At 50.6% G+C, this 16,622-nt stretch overlaps 3 long non-coding RNA genes across 3 annotated transcripts; all 3 read right to left on the reverse strand.

The window, feature by feature from the left end:
* Positions 1-832: 832 nt before the first annotated feature.
* LOC309857127 lies at positions 833-4,847 on the reverse strand. The gene is made up of 3 exons (XR_014307487.1): positions 4,717-4,847; positions 4,306-4,517; positions 833-963 (listed from the first exon to the last, which is right to left on the reverse strand). It is a non-coding gene; the product is annotated as an uncharacterized lncRNA (long non-coding RNA).
* Positions 4,848-6,539: 1,692 nt separating this feature from the next.
* Positions 6,540-10,529, reverse strand: LOC309857132. Its single transcript, XR_014307490.1, has 3 exons — positions 10,417-10,529; positions 10,006-10,217; positions 6,540-6,670 (listed from the first exon to the last, which is right to left on the reverse strand). It is a non-coding gene; the product is annotated as an uncharacterized lncRNA (long non-coding RNA).
* Positions 10,530-12,238: 1,709 nt separating this feature from the next.
* On the reverse strand, positions 12,239-16,206 carry LOC309857128. Its single transcript, XR_014307488.1, has 3 exons — positions 16,116-16,206; positions 15,705-15,916; positions 12,239-12,369 (listed from the first exon to the last, which is right to left on the reverse strand). It is a non-coding gene; the product is annotated as an uncharacterized lncRNA (long non-coding RNA).
* Positions 16,207-16,622: the final 416 nt, after the last annotated feature.

Below are 16,622 nucleotides of genomic sequence, written 5' to 3' on the forward strand. Positions count from 1 at the left end.
CTTTTTCCCCACCCCCCCTTCTCTTTCCTTTTGCTAACTAGATTGCATGCTTACTTGGGGATCAAATTCTGAGTTTCCATGCTTCAGACAGGAGTCCTCTATTAGCTATGTGATTTGGACCTATTTCCTCCAAGTTGGTAGCTTGTCTTTTGGGTCTTCTTAAGGAGGTCTTTCACATGGCACAGATTTACAATTCTGATTGTTGGATAAAGTCTAATTAATCAACTTTACCTTAGGGAAAATAATTTCATGTGCGACTGGAGGATTCTTTACCTAGCTTTCCATTCTGGAAATTTTTCCCTACATTTTCCCTATAAGATTTATCATTTTCCATGTAAGGCAGTGATTAATTTTGAGCTACTTTTTAAAATACTCTTTTTTTCTTTTTTTCCTTTGGGAGAGTGAACATGTGCATGAGCGGGCAGGGGCCTGGAGGGAGAAGGGAAAAGAGCATCCTCAAGCAGCCTCGCCAGTGAGCTTGGAGCCTGACTTTGTCCCGGGACGCTGAGAGCTTGACAAGAGCCGAAATCAAGAGCTGGCTGCCGCACAGGCTGCCTCACCCAGGCAGCCTGAGTTAAGTTTTGTATAGGGTTTGATACTTAGATTGTGGTCCCCGGCCTCCTCGTCCTCCACCTCCTCCTCCCCTCTCCCGCTCCCTCTTCTGCTTCTCCTTCTTCTTTGCCTATGCATGTCCACTTGCTCTAGCACCATTTATTCAAAACGCTGTCACTCCTCCACTGAACGGCTTTTTACCTTTGTCAAGGCCCCATTCGACATATGGGCGTAGTTCTCTTTCTGGGTCCCTGATTCTGTTCCACTTATCCATCTTTATTCTGTTCCATTGGTCTAGCTCTTCACCAACACCACGCACTTTTGATTACTGTAGACGAATATCTTGAAATGGGGTAGAAGGATTCTTCTGGTTTTCTTCTTTAGTTTTAGTTTCTCCTCTTTTTCTAGGTTCTAAAATAGAGAGATTATAGTTTTGAGACTCCTTTTCTTTTTAGAGAGAGAGAGAGAGATAGACACAGAGACAGAGACAGAGACAGAGAAAGGGAAGCGGTGCAGAAAGAGAGAGAGATGATTAAGCAGCCACCATGCCCAGCACCAGCACAATGCAGGTTCAGCCTCACTATCCCAAGGTTGACCATGACCCGAGTCAAAATCAAGAGTTGGACTAACTGACTGAGCCACCCAGATGCTCCTCCTCCTTTCTAATGTATGCATTGAGTGCTAAAAATTGAGCTCTCTGTTGATTTAGCTGTGTCCCATCAATTTTAATACGTTGTAGTTTTATTTTCCTTCGGGTTAGTGCACTGAAATTTTATCTTTTGTCTCCGATAATCTAGAAAGTTACTTTCTACGTGTTTAGATTTTGTTATCTTTCTCCCTTTGATATCTAGTTTCATTTTCAACTTTTTTTTATAATTGTCAAAGTTTAATTCCAAGACAATGCTACAGAGGGTTGCATTTTTTTCAGGTACACAATATAGAGATTCTCCTCCGCTGCCCAACGACTGTTAGCTCCTATTGCCAGGCACTGATTTGCCTTGGAGTCTCGGGTGCACCTCCCCCACCCCTACTCCCTTCAGCTCCTGTTGCCAGGCACTGGTTTGCATTGGAGACGGAACCCTCGTAGGGGTTCCAAGCAGTTTCTAGTGGCCGAGAGGACACTGGTGATCAGAGAAAAAGCCCCCAGGCTCTCTGGAGCCAGCTGGTGGCCATTTCAATGTCTCCCCACACAGTTCTGGAGCCGCTGTGGGCTCTCCGGGAACAGCTGTGGGCTTCTGGGTTGCCGATAATCGAACGTTGGCCACATGGGCCACGAGACTCTGGGTTTGGCTGGGAGATCCTCGTGTGCACTGTGTTGCTGGTGTTCATTCCAGTAAAGTGTGGACTCCGCTTAAGAGGAAGAAAGGGGCACTGTGCCCAGAATGAAGTATCTGGAAAAGACATGGAGAAGACCGACCCGGATGCACCAGCCCATGGAGCCGTCGCATCATCGGAGCACAAGGCCAGTCCTCTCCCGCTACAGATCCTTGCTCTGGCTGCCCTGAATCAAGATGTCGGGTACTTTTCTGTGGGAGACGCTACGCAACTGCTGAAGGGAGTTCGGCAAAGGCTGTTGAAGAAGAGCCCTCACCAGCTCACCGATGAAAATCCCATCTGTGGAGCAGCCCAGGACGATGGAGAACCCCCTGCGAGGAATATGCCAGAAGACTTCAAGGACAGCCCTGATCTGCGGGGAAGTGCAGACCCTCTGTCTCAGGACATTGGCAGCTGTGGACTGAGAGGGCAGGAAGAGGCAGGGGAGGCAGGCAGGCCAGAGCTTCCTGACGGAGGTGTGCCGTGGCAGGCCCCCGCTGAGGGCCAGAGCCAACACCACACCCTCAGCCAGATCCGACTGACGGTGATGCATCTGCTAGAGCTCCTTCGAGATCATCTGGAAGGTGGGGGCTCAAGGAGGCAGGTGCAGCCTGGCTCCTCCTCCACTGATCACGTGCCCCGTGGGAGCCCCCTGAATCAAGGAAAGCCATCCAGGGCACTGAAGAAGGCACGTCAGGGGAATGAAGAGCTCCCAGGAAACACAACAATCCACCAAGCTGAGCAAGTATCTTTTCACCAGCGAAACAGCCTCCTGGAAAGGGAGATTCAGAAGCTGCACCTGAAGCTCGAGGCAGAGCCTAAGCTGTGCGAAGAGCACCTCAAACACCTGGAGAGGAAGATGATGGAGGAGAAGGCACGCTGCCTGCAAGTGAAGAACGAACTCGCCAAGGTGCGCAGGAAGGTGGATGCTGCCCACTGGAACTTAGGCCTCTACAAGAAGATGGCCGACGACCTGCACCGAGAATGGCAGAGAATCTCCTCCTTGCATGACCGAGAGCGCCTCCTGGTGGAGAACAGAAGTGAGGACAGCCAGAAGGCTGTTCTGTGGGCAGAGAGGGAGTTCCAAAGGCTCAAGGAAGAAAACCATTGCCTCAGGCAGAAGCTGGCCAACTCTGGGCCCAAGGTCCAGCCTGTCTCCGGGGGGCCTCCTGCTCCTGCTCCTGCTCCTGCTCCAGCTCCAGCTTCAGCTCCTACTCCTGCTCCTGCTCTTCTGGGCACAGCCTACAAATGCCCTCAAGGGCCACAGGCTCCCCTCAAAGCCCAGAAGCCCAAGAAGGGAGCAAGGGTGCACTGGCCAGACTCCAAGTTCTCGGGTCCACTGCAGGTCTGATTCCCTTTCCCAGCAGCCACCAACACTCACAACCAGAGCACAAAAGCTCCTGTGCTTCCTTACCCCTTCAGCCACACCCATTGCTCCTTTGACTGGAGATCGACCCCATTCTTGAACTGATGCTACCTATTCCCTATAGCCATGTGAGAGAGCATTTTTCATTGTTAAGGACCAAAAAAATAAAACGATCAAATTGCTGATCCTACTGCGACTGAGAATTGATTGTATGAAGGGATTCTATGCCAAGCAACGAAGGGTTTTAAGTGTCCTTTACTGATCACTTAATTGTCCCAATAACCCAGTGTGTCATATACTACTGAGGTTCAGAGAGGGGACACAACTTGCCCCAAGATCACACAGCTAGTGAATTTCAGAGCTCCCATTCCAAGCCAAGGTTGTCTCATTACCCACTGATGTGAAAATAACTACCACTCCTACCACTACGATGACTTCTGCTTCTTCATTTCTGAGAGAGAGAAAGAGCGAGGGCACACACACATGCAAGCGGGGGAGGGGCAGGGAGAGAGAGATTCCTAGACAGCCTTCCCACTCAAGTGCACAACCAGACACTGGGCTGGATTTCACAGACCATGGGACCACGCCCTGAGCCGAAATCAAGAGTCAGACGTTGACCTGACTAAGCCACACAGGCACCCTTCCCTTGTGCAAGGAACTTCTAGGCAAGCTGCTGTAAGGATCCCAGAAGGGCTTGACAAAATTTTCTCATAGGTCACGTTCTAGTTTGGATGCAAGGATTATGGTGATGCCTAGCTGAGGTAAAGTCCCAGCAAAGCATGGAGGGCAGCCTTTCAGGGTCTCCAACGATTCCCTTCGTGGGTACACCTCGTTTTGTGTTCCATACTCTACCACTGGATTAGAGTCAGGAACTCCTGCCTCACTTCGAAAGGACAGAATATGGCCCGAGAGATAGATAGCATGTCCCTTCTGAGGCTCGTAGACAAAGACACTGGTCTCCTCTTGGGCTTGCTCTCGCTCCCTCACCATTGGTTTCGAGGGAAGCCGCCTGCTCCTTGTGGGCTGTATGATGGAGAGGCCCATGTGGCAAGGAATGAATATTTCTTGCTCACCGCAATGGAGGACCTCTGGCTGCTAGGAGCCACCCGAGTGAGCACACAAGCAGATTTCCCGCCAACAAGCCTGGAGATGACTGAAGACCCACATGACATCTTGACTGCAGCCTTGTGAGAGATCCTGAGACACAGGTCCCTGGCTAGATGCACCTGGATGCCTGGCCCACGGAAACCATATGCGGTTATCAATTGGTGTTGTCGGAAGCCCTCTGGGTTGCGGAAAACATTCAAAAAAGACACAAGGGTGAAGCCACAGTTCTGGCTGCTGACCCACCCCCCTCTCCTGGGCTTGGAATTCCAGGGAAGTCAAGCGATGGTAGCAACCACTGAGAGATTAGGGTAAACAATGCCAGAAAGAGGTCCTCTATTCTGTTCTCCATGTATCTCTCTGAGAGGACATGCCCTCACCTGATCCACCCGAGCCAATAGGTGGCCCATGCAGGAGGAGACAACTGGCCGTGTGGTCCAAGTCGGCTGAGAGCACTAGACCCAGCATCGCAGAGCCTCCTTGAAGGCAGAAAAAGAGCCCAGAAGTTCCCTGGTGTCCCTAGAGAAGGCACAGAAATTAGATGAGTTGAAAGCCTGGGACCTGGTCATTGGGCTTCTGGGCAAGAGGGGAGATGGCCTGGGGAAGGGACACTGCCTGCAACCCCTCTTGGACCAGACCCCACCTGTCTGCTTTGGGATACTGAGGATTAAGACGAGAGTGAACTAGTGTAGAAGAGATGGTGTTCTAATGCTTGGCAGGTTGAAAGCGATTAAAATTGTTGACATTCCTATTCTCCTCGTCCTCAGGACCACCATTAAGGGGAAGGGGCCTTCAAAGAAGCAAGAGGAGTTTATCACTTACAGCAGCCCTGTCAAGTGTCAATATCCAACCACTCCAGTCCCTTCCACCCCCTTGGCAGCCCCACTGCTTTCATAAGGACACAGATACATTCCCCTACAGGCTTTGGAGCAAACGTTAAGTTTTGATTTCTCTAAGATAAATGCCATAGTGCCATGACCTGCTCCTATGGCGGTAGCAAGTCTAGTTCTCAAAGAATCTGTGTGGAAGGGTTGAGCCACTCTATTGGACACCTGAAATTGATATTATACTGCATGTGAACGGGAATGTAACTCACGGCTTGGAAAAGGAAAAGAAACTCTTAACTGTTTTCAAGAGTCAGCTCTATCATTTTCCATTCCCAACTGTGATGCGGGAGTGATCCAGTCATTCCACATCCTGCCTTGCATTTGGTGGTGGGGTCTCTCTCTCCCTCTCTGGCGCATTTGGTTTGAATCACTGTGATAGGTGTGCAGTGAGAGCTCACTGGAGTTTTCATTTGAATTGCCCCAATGGCAACTTTCTATGTGGTCTCCATCTGTCTACGCTTTGGTAAAGGTGGCAGGCCCTTTACTTTTTCCCCACCCCCCCTTCTCTTTCCTTTTGCTAACTAGATTGCATGCTTACTTGGGGATCAAATTCTGAGTTTCCATGCTTCAGACAGGAGTCCTCTATTAGCTATGTGATTTGGACCTATTTCCTCCAAGTTGGTAGCTTGTCTTTTGGGTCTTCTTAAGGAGGTCTTTCACACGGCACAGATTTACAATTCTGATTGTTGGATAAAGTCTAATTAATCAACTTTACCTTAGGGAAAATAATTTGATGTTCGACTGGAGGATTCTTTACCTAGCTTTCCATTCTGGAAAATTTTCCCCACATTTTTCCTGTAAGATTTATCATTTTCCATGTAAGGCAGTGATTAATTTTGAGCTACTTTTTAAAATACTCTTTTTTTCTTTTTTTCCTTTGGGAGAGTGAACATGTGCATGAGCGGGCAGGGGCCTGGAGGGAGAAGGGAAAAGAGCATCCTCAAGCAGCCTCGCCAGTGAGCTTGGAGCCTGACTTTGTCCCGGGACGCTGAGAGCTTGACAAGAGCCGAAATCAAGAGCTGGCTGCCGCACAGGCTGCCTCACCCAGGCAGCCTGAGTTAAGTTTTGTATAGGGTTTGATACTTAGATTGTGGTCCCCGGCCTCCTCGTCCTCCACCTCCTCCTCCCCTCTCCCGCTCCCTCTTCTGCTTCTCCTTCTTCTTTGCCTATGCATGTCCACTTGCTCTAGCACCATTTATTCAAAACGCTGTCACTCCTCCACTGAACGGCTTTTTACCTTTGTCAAGGCCCCATTCGACATATGGGCGTAGTTCACTTTCTGGGTCCCTGATTCTGTTCCACTTATCCATCTTTATTCTGTTCCATTGGTCTAGCTCTTCACCAACACCACGCACTTTTGATTACTGTAGACGAATATCTTGAAATGGGGTAGAAGGATTCTTCTGGTTTTCTTCTTTAGTTTTAGTTTCTCCTCTTTTTCTAGGTTCTAAAATAGAAAGATTATAGTTTTGAGACTCCTTTTCTTTTTAGAGAGAGAGAGAGAGAGAGACACAGAGACAGAGATAGAGACAGAGACAGAGACAGAGAAACGGAAGCGGTGCAGAAAGAGAGAGAGATGATTAAGCAGCCACCATGCCCAGCACCAGCACAATGCAGGTTCAGCCTCACTATCCCAAGGTTGACCATGACCCGAGTCAAAATCAAGAGTTGGACTAACTGACTGAGCCACCCAGATGCTCCTCCTCCTTTCTAATGTATGCATTGAGTGCTAAAAATTGAGCTCTCTGTTGATTTAGCTGTGTCCCATCAATTTTAATACGTTGTAGTTTTATTTTCCTTCGGGTCAGTGCACTGAAATTTTATCTTTTGTCTCCGATAATCTAGAAAGTTACTTTCTACGTGTTTAGATTTTGTTATGTTTCTCCCTTTGATATCTAGTTTCATTTTTAACTTTTTTTTATAAGTGTCAAAGTTTAATTCCAAGACAATGCTACATAGGGTTGCATTTTTTTCAGGTACACAATATAGAGATTCTCCTCCGCTGCCCAACGACTGTTAGCTCCTGTTGCCAGGCACTGATTTGCCTTGGAGTCTCGGGTGCACCTCCCCCACCCCTACTCCCTTCAGCTCCTGTTGCCAGGCACTGGTTTGCATTGGAGACGGAACCCTCGTAGGGGTTCCAAGCAGTTTCTAGTGGCCGAGAGGACACTGGTGATCAGAGACAAAGCCCCCAGGCTCTCTGGAGCCAGCTGGTGGCCATTACAATGTCTCCCCACACAGTTCTGGAGCCGCTGTGGGCTCTCCGGGAACAGCTGTGGGCTTCTGGGTTGCCGATAATCGAACGTTGGCCACATGGGCCACGAGACTCTGGGTTTGGCTGGGAGATCCTCGTGTGCACTGTGTTGCTGGTGTTCATTCCAGTAAAGTGTGGACTCCGCTTAAGAGGAAGAAAGGGGCACTGTGCCCAGAATGAAGTATCTGGAAAAGACATGGAGAAGACCGACCCGGATGCACCAGCCCATGGAGCCGTCGCATCATCGGAGCACAAGGCCAGTCCTCTCCCGCTACAGATCCTTGCTCTGGCTGCCCTGAATCAAGATGTCGGGTACTTTTCTGTGGGAGACGCTACGCAACTGCTGAAGGGAGTTCGGCAAAGGCTGTTGAAGAAGAGCCCTCACCAGCTCACCGATGAAAATCCCATCTGTGGAGCAGCCCAGGACGATGGAGAACCCCCTGCGAGGAATATGCCAGAAGACTTCAAGGACAGCCCTGATCTGCGGGGAAGTGCAGACTCTCTGTCTCAGGACATTGGCAGCTGTGGACTGAGAGGGCAGGAAGAGGCAGGGGAGGCAGGCAGGCCAGAGCTTCCTGACGGAGGTGTGCCGTGGCAGGCCCCCGCTGAGGGCCAGAGCCAACACCACACCCTCAGCCAGATCCTACTGACGGTGATGCATCTGCTAGAGCTCCTTCGAGATCATCTGGAAGGTGGGGGCTCAAGGAGGCAGGTGCAGACTGGCTCCTCCTCCACTGATCACGTGCCCCGTGGGAGCCCCCTGAATCAAGGAAAGCCATCCAGGGCACTGAAGAAGGCACGTCAGGGGAATGAAGAGCTCCCAGGAAACACAACAATCCACCAAGCTGAGCAAGTATCTTTTCACCAGCGAAACAGCCTCCTGGAAAGGGAGATTCAGAAGCTGCACCTGAAGCTCGAGGCAGAGCCTAAGCTGTGCGAAGAGCACCTCAAACACCTGGAGAGGAAGATGATGGAGGAGAAGGCACGCTGCCTGCAAGTGAAGAACGAACTCGCCAAGGTGCGCAGGAAGGTGGATGCTGCCCACTGGAACTTAGGCCTCTACAAGAAGATGGCCGACGACCTGCACCGAGAATGGCAGAGAATCTCCTCCTTGCATGACCGAGAGCGCCTCCTGGTGGAGAACAGAAGTGAGGACAGCCAGAAGGCTGTTCTGTGGGCAGAGAGGGAGTTCCAAAGGCTCAAGGAAGAAAACCATTGCCTCAGGCAGAAGCTGGCCAACTCTGGGCCCAAGGTCCAGCCTGTCTCCGGGGGGCCTCCTGCTCCTGCTCCTGCTCCTGCTCCAGCTCCAGCTCCTGCTCTTCTGGGCACAGCCTCCAAATGCCCTCAAGGGCCACAGGCTCCCCTGAAAGCCCAGAAGCCCAAGAAGGGAGCAAGGGAGCACTGGCCAGACTCCAAGTTCTCGGGTCCCCTGCAGGTCTGATTCCCTTTCCCAGCAGCCACCAACACTCACAACCAGAGCACAAAAGCTCCTGTGCTTCCTTACCCCTTCAGCCACACCCATTGCTCCTTTGACTGGAGATCCACCCCATTCTTGAACTGATGCTACCTATTCCCTATAGCCATGTGAGAGAGCATTTTTCATTGTTAAGGACCAAAAAAATAAAACGATCAAATTGCTGATCCTACTGCGACTGAGAATTGATTGTATGAAGGGATTCTATGCCAAGCAACGAAGGGTTTTAAGTGTCCTTTACTGATCACTTAATTGTCCCAATAACCCAGTGTGTCATATACTACTGAGGTTCAGAGAGGGGACACAACTTGCCCCAAGATCACACAGCTAGTGAATTTCAGAGCTCCCATTCCAAGCCAAGGTTGTCTCATTACCCACTGATGTGAAAATAACTACCACTCCTACCACTACGATGACTTCTGCTTCTTCATTTCTGAGAGAGAGAAAGAGCGAGGGCACACACACATGCAAGCGGGGGAGGGGCAGGGAGAGAGAGATTCCTAGACAGCCTTCGACTCAAGTGCACAACCAGACGCTGGGCTGGATTTCACAGACCATGGAACCACGCCCTGAGCCGAAATCAAGAGTCAGACGTTGACCTGACTAAGCCACACAGGCACCCTTCCCTTGTGCAAGGAACTTCTAGGCAAGCTGCTGTAAGGATCCCAGAAGGGCTTGACAAAATTTTCTCATAGGTCACGTTCTAGTTTGGATGCAAGGATTATGGTGATGCCTAGCTGAGGTAAAGTCCCAGCAAAGCATGGAGGGCAGCCTTTCAGGGTCTCCAACGATTCCCTTCGTGGGTACACCTCGTTTTGTGTTCCATACTCTACCACTGGATTAGAGTCAGGAACTCCTGCCTCACTTCGAAAGGACAGAATATGGCCCGAGAGATAGATAGCATGTCCCTTCTGAGGCTCGTAGACAAAGACACTGGTCTCCTCTTGGGCTTGCTCTCGCTCCCTCACCATTGGTTTCGAGGGAAGCCGCCTGCTCCTTGTGGGCTGTATGATGGAGAGGCCCATGTGGCAAGGAATGAATATTTCTTGCTCACCGCAATGGAGGACCTCTGGCTGCTAGGAGCCACCCGAGTGAGCACACAAGCAGATTTCCCGCCAACAAGCCTGGAGATGACTGAAGACCCACATGACATCTTGACTGCAGCCTTGTGAGAGATCCTGAGACACAGGTCCCTGGCTAGATGCACCTGGATGCCTGGCCCACGGAAACCATATGCGGTTATCAATTGGTGTTGTCGGAAGCCCTCTGGGTTGCGGAAAACATTCAAAAAAGACACAAGGGTGAAGCCACAGTTCTGGCTGCTGACCCACCCCCCTCTCCTGGGCTTGAAATTCCAGGGAAGTCAAGCGATGGTAGCAACCACTGAGAGATTAGGGTAAACAATGCCAGAAAGAGGTCCTCTATTCTGTTCTCCATGTATCTCTCTGAGAGGACATGCCCTCACCTGATCCACCCGAGCCAATAGGTGGCCCATGCAGGAGGAGACAACTGGCCGTGTGGTCCAAGTCGGCTGAGAGCACTAGACCCAGCGTCGCAGAGCCTCCTTGAAGGCAGAAAAAGAGCCCAGAAGTTCCCTGGTGTGCCTAGAGAAGGCACAGAAATTAGATGAGTTGAAAGCCTGGGACCTGGTCATTGGGCTTCTGGGCAAGAGGGGAGATGGCCTGGGGAAGGGACACTGCCTGCAACCCCTCTTGGACCAGACCCCACCTGTCTGCTTTGGGATACTGAGGATTAAGACGAGAGTGAACTAGTGTAGAAGAGATGGTGTTCTAATGCTTGGCAGGTTGAAAGCGATTGAAATCGTTGACATTCCTATTCTCCTCGTCCTCAGGACCACCATTAAGGGGAAGGGGCCTTCAAAGAAGCAAGAGGAGTTTATCACTTACAGCAGCCCTGTCAAGTGTCAATATCCAACCACTCCAGTCCCTTCCACCCCCTTGGCAGCCCCACTGCTTTCATAAGGACACAGATACATTCCCCTACAGGCTTTGGAGCAAACGTTAAGTTTTGATTTCTCTAAGATAAATGCCATAGTGCCATGACCTGCTCCTATGGCGGTAGCAAGTCTAGTTCTCAAAGAATCTGTGTGGAAGGGTTGAGCCACTCTATTGGACACCTGAAATTGATATTATACTGCATGTGAACGGGAATGTAACTCACGGCTTGGAAAAGGAAAAGAAACTCTTAACTGTTTTCAAGAGTCAGCTCTATCATTTTCCATTCCCAACTGTGAGGCGGGAGTGATCCAGTCATTCCACATCCTGCCTTGCATTTGGTGGTGGGGTCTCTCTCTCCCTCTCTGGCGCATTTGGTTTGAATCACTGTGATAGGTGTGCAGTGAGAGCTCACTGGAGTTTTCATTTGAATTGCCCCAATGGCAACTTTCTATGTGGTCTCCATCTGTCTACGCTTTGGTAAAGGTGGCAGGCCCTTTACTTTTTCCCCACCCCCCTTCTCTTTCCTCATGGTAACTAGATTGCATGCTTACTTGGGGATCAAATTCTGAGTTTCCATGCTTCAGACAGGAGTCCTCTATTAGCTATGTGATTTGGACCTATTTCCTCCAAGTTGGTAGCTTGTCTTTTGGGTCTTCTTAAGGAGGTCTTTCACACGGCACAGATTTACAATTCTGATTTTTGGATAAAGTCTAATTAATCAACTTTACCTTAGGGAAAATAATTTGATGTTCGACTGGAGGATTCTTTACCTAGCTTTCCATTCTGGAAAATTTTCCCCACATTTTCCCTATAAGATTTATCATTTTCCATGTAAGGCAGTGATTAATTTTGAGCTACTTTTTAAAATACTCTTTTTTTCTTTTTTTCCTTTGGGAGAGTGAACATGTGCATGAGCGGGCAGGGGCCTGGAGGGAGAAGGGAAAAGAGCATCCTCAAGCAGCCTCGCCAGTGAGCTTGGAGCCTGACTTTGTCCCGGGACGCTGAGAGCTTGACAAGAGCCGAAATCAAGAGCTGGCTGCCGCACAGGCTGCCTCACCCAGGCAGCCTGAGTTAAGTTTTGTATAGGGTTTGATACTTAGATTGTGGTCCCCGGCCTCCTCGTCCTCCACCTCCTCCTCCCCTCTCCCGCTCCCTCTTCTGCTTCTCCTTCTTCTTTGCCTATGCATGTCCACTTGCTCTAGCACCATTTATTCAAAACGCTGTCACTCCTCCACTGAACGGCTTTTTACCTTTGTCAAGGCCCCATTCGACATATGGGCGTAGTTCACTTTCTGGGTCCCTGATTCTGTTCCACTTATCCATCTTTATTCTGTTCCATTGGTCTAGCTCTTCACCAACACCACGCACTTTTGATTACTGTAGACGAATATCTTGAAATGGGGTAGAAGGATTCTTCTGGTTTTCTTCTTTAGTTTTAGTTTCTCCTCTTTTTCTAGGTTCTAAAATAGAAAGATTATAGTTTTGAGACTCCTTTTCTTTTTAGAGAGAGAGAGAGAGAGAGACACAGAGACAGAGATAGAGACAGAGACAGAGACAGAGAAACGGAAGCGGTGCAGAAAGAGAGAGAGATGATTAAGCAGCCACCATGCCCAGCACCAGCACAATGCAGGTTCAGCCTCACTATCCCAAGGTTGACCATGACCCGAGTCAAAATCAAGAGTTGGACTAACTGACTGAGCCACCCAGATGCTCCTCCTCCTTTCTAATGTATGCATTGAGTGCTAAAAATTGAGCTCTCTGTTGATTTAGCTGTGTCCCATCAATTTTAATACGTTGTAGTTTTATTTTCCTTCGGGTCAGTGCACTGAAATTTTATCTTTTGTCTCCGATAATCTAGAAAGTTACTTTCTACGTGTTTAGATTTTGTTATGTTTCTCCCTTTGATATCTAGTTTCATTTTTAACTTTTTTTTATAAGTGTCAAAGTTTAATTCCAAGACAATGCTACATAGGGTTGCATTTTTTTCAGGTACACAATATAGAGATTCTCCTCCGCTGCCCAACGACTGTTAGCTCCTGTTGCCAGGCACTGATTTGCCTTGGAGTCTCGGGTGCACCTCCCCCACCCCTACTCCCTTCAGCTCCTGTTGCCAGGCACTGGTTTGCATTGGAGACGGAACCCTCGTAGGGGTTCCAAGCAGTTTCTAGTGGCCGAGAGGACACTGGTGATCAGAGACAAAGCCCCCAGGCTCTCTGGAGCCAGCTGGTGGCCATTACAATGTCTCCCCACACAGTTCTGGAGCCGCTGTGGGCTCTCCGGGAACAGCTGTGGGCTTCTGGGTTGCCGATAATCGAACGTTGGCCACATGGGCCACGAGACTCTGGGTTTGGCTGGGAGATCCTCGTGTGCACTGTGTTGCTGGTGTTCATTCCAGTAAAGTGTGGACTCCGCTTAAGAGGAAGAAAGGGGCACTGTGCCCAGAATGAAGTATCTGGAAAAGACATGGAGAAGACCGACCCGGATGCACCAGCCCATGGAGCCGTCGCATCATCGGAGCACAAGGCCAGTCCTCTCCCGCTACAGATCCTTGCTCTGGCTGCCCTGAATCAAGATGTCGGGTACTTTTCTGTGGGAGACGCTACGCAACTGCTGAAGGGAGTTCGGCAAAGGCTGTTGAAGAAGAGCCCTCACCAGCTCACCGATGAAAATCCCATCTGTGGAGCAGCCCAGGACGATGGAGAACCCCCTGCGAGGAATATGCCAGAAGACTTCAAGGACAGCCCTGATCTGCGGGGAAGTGCAGACTCTCTGTCTCAGGACATTGGCAGCTGTGGACTGAGAGGGCAGGAAGAGGCAGGGGAGGCAGGCAGGCCAGAGCTTCCTGACGGAGGTGTGCCGTGGCAGGCCCCCGCTGAGGGCCAGAGCCAACACCACACCCTCAGCCAGATCCTACTGACGGTGATGCATCTGCTAGAGCTCCTTCGAGATCATCTGGAAGGTGGGGGCTCAAGGAGGCAGGTGCAGACTGGCTCCTCCTCCACTGATCACGTGCCCCGTGGGAGCCCCCTGAATCAAGGAAAGCCATCCAGGGCACTGAAGAAGGCACGTCAGGGGAATGAAGAGCTCCCAGGAAACACAACAATCCACCAAGCTGAGCAAGTATCTTTTCACCAGCGAAACAGCCTCCTGGAAAGGGAGATTCAGAAGCTGCACCTGAAGCTCGAGGCAGAGCCTAAGCTGTGCGAAGAGCACCTCAAACACCTGGAGAGGAAGATGATGGAGGAGAAGGCACGCTGCCTGCAAGTGAAGAACGAACTCGCCAAGGTGCGCAGGAAGGTGGATGCTGCCCACTGGAACTTAGGCCTCTACAAGAAGATGGCCGACGACCTGCACCGAGAATGGCAGAGAATCTCCTCCTTGCATGACCGAGAGCGCCTCCTGGTGGAGAACAGAAGTGAGGACAGCCAGAAGGCTGTTCTGTGGGCAGAGAGGGAGTTCCAAAGGCTCAAGGAAGAAAACCATTGCCTCAGGCAGAAGCTGGCCAACTCTGGGCCCAAGGTCCAGCCTGTCTCCGGGGGGCCTCCTGCTCCTGCTCCTGCTCCTGCTCCAGCTCCAGCTCCTGCTCTTCTGGGCACAGCCTCCAAATGCCCTCAAGGGCCACAGGCTCCCCTGAAAGCCCAGAAGCCCAAGAAGGGAGCAAGGGAGCACTGGCCAGACTCCAAGTTCTCGGGTCCCCTGCAGGTCTGATTCCCTTTCCCAGCAGCCACCAACACTCACAACCAGAGCACAAAAGCTCCTGTGCTTCCTTACCCCTTCAGCCACACCCATTGCTCCTTTGACTGGAGATCCACCCCATTCTTGAACTGATGCTACCTATTCCCTATAGCCATGTGAGAGAGCATTTTTCATTGTTAAGGACCAAAAAAATAAAACGATCAAATTGCTGATCCTACTGCGACTGAGAATTGATTGTATGAAGGGATTCTATGCCAAGCAACGAAGGGTTTTAAGTGTCCTTTACTGATCACTTAATTGTCCCAATAACCCAGTGTGTCATATACTACTGAGGTTCAGAGAGGGGACACAACTTGCCCCAAGATCACACAGCTAGTGAATTTCAGAGCTCCCATTCCAAGCCAAGGTTGTCTCATTACCCACTGATGTGAAAATAACTACCACTCCTACCACTACGATGACTTCTGCTTCTTCATTTCTGAGAGAGAGAAAGAGCGAGGGCACACACACATGCAAGCGGGGGAGGGGCAGGGAGAGAGAGATTCCTAGACAGCCTTCGACTCAAGTGCACAACCAGACGCTGGGCTGGATTTCACAGACCATGGGACCACGCCCTGAGCCAAAATCAAGAGTCAGACGTTGACCTGACTAAGCCACACAGGCACCCTTCCCTTGTGCAAGGAACTTCTAGGCAAGCTGCTGTAAGGATCCCAGAAGGGCTTGACAAAATTTTCTCATAGGTCACGTTCTAGTTTGGATGCAAGGATTATGGTGATGCCTAGCTGAGGTAAAGTCCCAGCAAAGCATGGAGGGCAGCCTTTCAGGGTCTCCAACGATTCCCTTCGTGGGTACACCTCGTTTTGTGTTCCATACTCTACCACTGGATTAGAGTCAGGAACTCCTGCCTCACTTCGAAAGGACAGAATATGGCCCGAGAGATAGATAGCATGTCCCTTCTGAGGCTCGTAGACAAAGACACTGGTCTCCTCTTGGGCTTGCTCTCGCTCCCTCACCATTGGTTTCGAGGGAAGCCGCCTGCTCCTTGTGGGCTGTATGATGGAGAGGCCCATGTGGCAAGGAATGAATATTTCTTGCTCACCGCAATGGAGGACCTCTGGCTGCTAGGAGCCACCCGAGTGAGCACACAAGCAGATTTCCCGCCAACAAGCCTGGAGATGACTGAAGACCCACATGACATCTTGACTGCAGCCTTGTGAGAGATCCTGAGACACAGGTCCCTGGCTAGATGCACCTGGATGCCTGGCCCACGGAAACCATATGCGGTTATCAATTGGTGTTGTCGGAAGCCCTCTGGGTTGCGGAAAACATTCAAAAAAGACACAAGGGTGAAGCCACAGTTCTGGCTGCTGACCCACCCCCCTCTCCTGGGCTTGGAATTCCAGGGAAGTCAAGCGATGGTAGCAACCACTGAGAGATTAGGGTAAACAATGCCAGAAAGAGGTCCTCTATTCTGTTCTCCATGGATCTCTCTGAGAGGACATGCCCTCACCTGATCCACCCGAGCCAATAGGTGGCCCATGCAGGAGGAGACAACTGGCCGTGTGGTCCAAGTCGGCTGAGAGCACTAGACCCAGCGTCGCAGAGCCTCCTTGAAGCCAGAAAAAGAGCCCAGAAGTTCCCTGGTGTCCCTAGAGAAGGCACAGAAATTAGATGAGTTGAAAGCCTGGGACCTGGTCATTGGGCTTCTGGGCAAGAGGGGAGATGGCCTGTGGAAGGGACACTGCCTGCAACCCCTCTTGGACCAGACCCCACCTGTCTGCTTTGGGATACTGAGGATTAAGACGAGAGTGAACTAGTGTAGAAGAGATGGTGTTCTAATGCTTGGCAGGTTGAAAGCGATTGAAATCGTTGACATTCCTATTCTCCTCGTCCTCAGGACCACCATTAAGGGGAAGGGGCCTTCAAAGAAGCAAGAGGAGTTTATCACTTACAGCAGCCCTGTCAAGTGTCAATATCCAACCACTCCAGTCCCTTCCACCCCCTTGGCAGCCCCACT

This window comes from Mustela nivalis (assembly GCF_964662115.1).
Source record: "Mustela nivalis genome assembly, contig: HAP1_SCAFFOLD_405, whole genome shotgun sequence".
In the NCBI taxonomy this organism is placed as follows: domain Eukaryota; kingdom Metazoa; phylum Chordata; class Mammalia; order Carnivora; family Mustelidae; genus Mustela; species Mustela nivalis.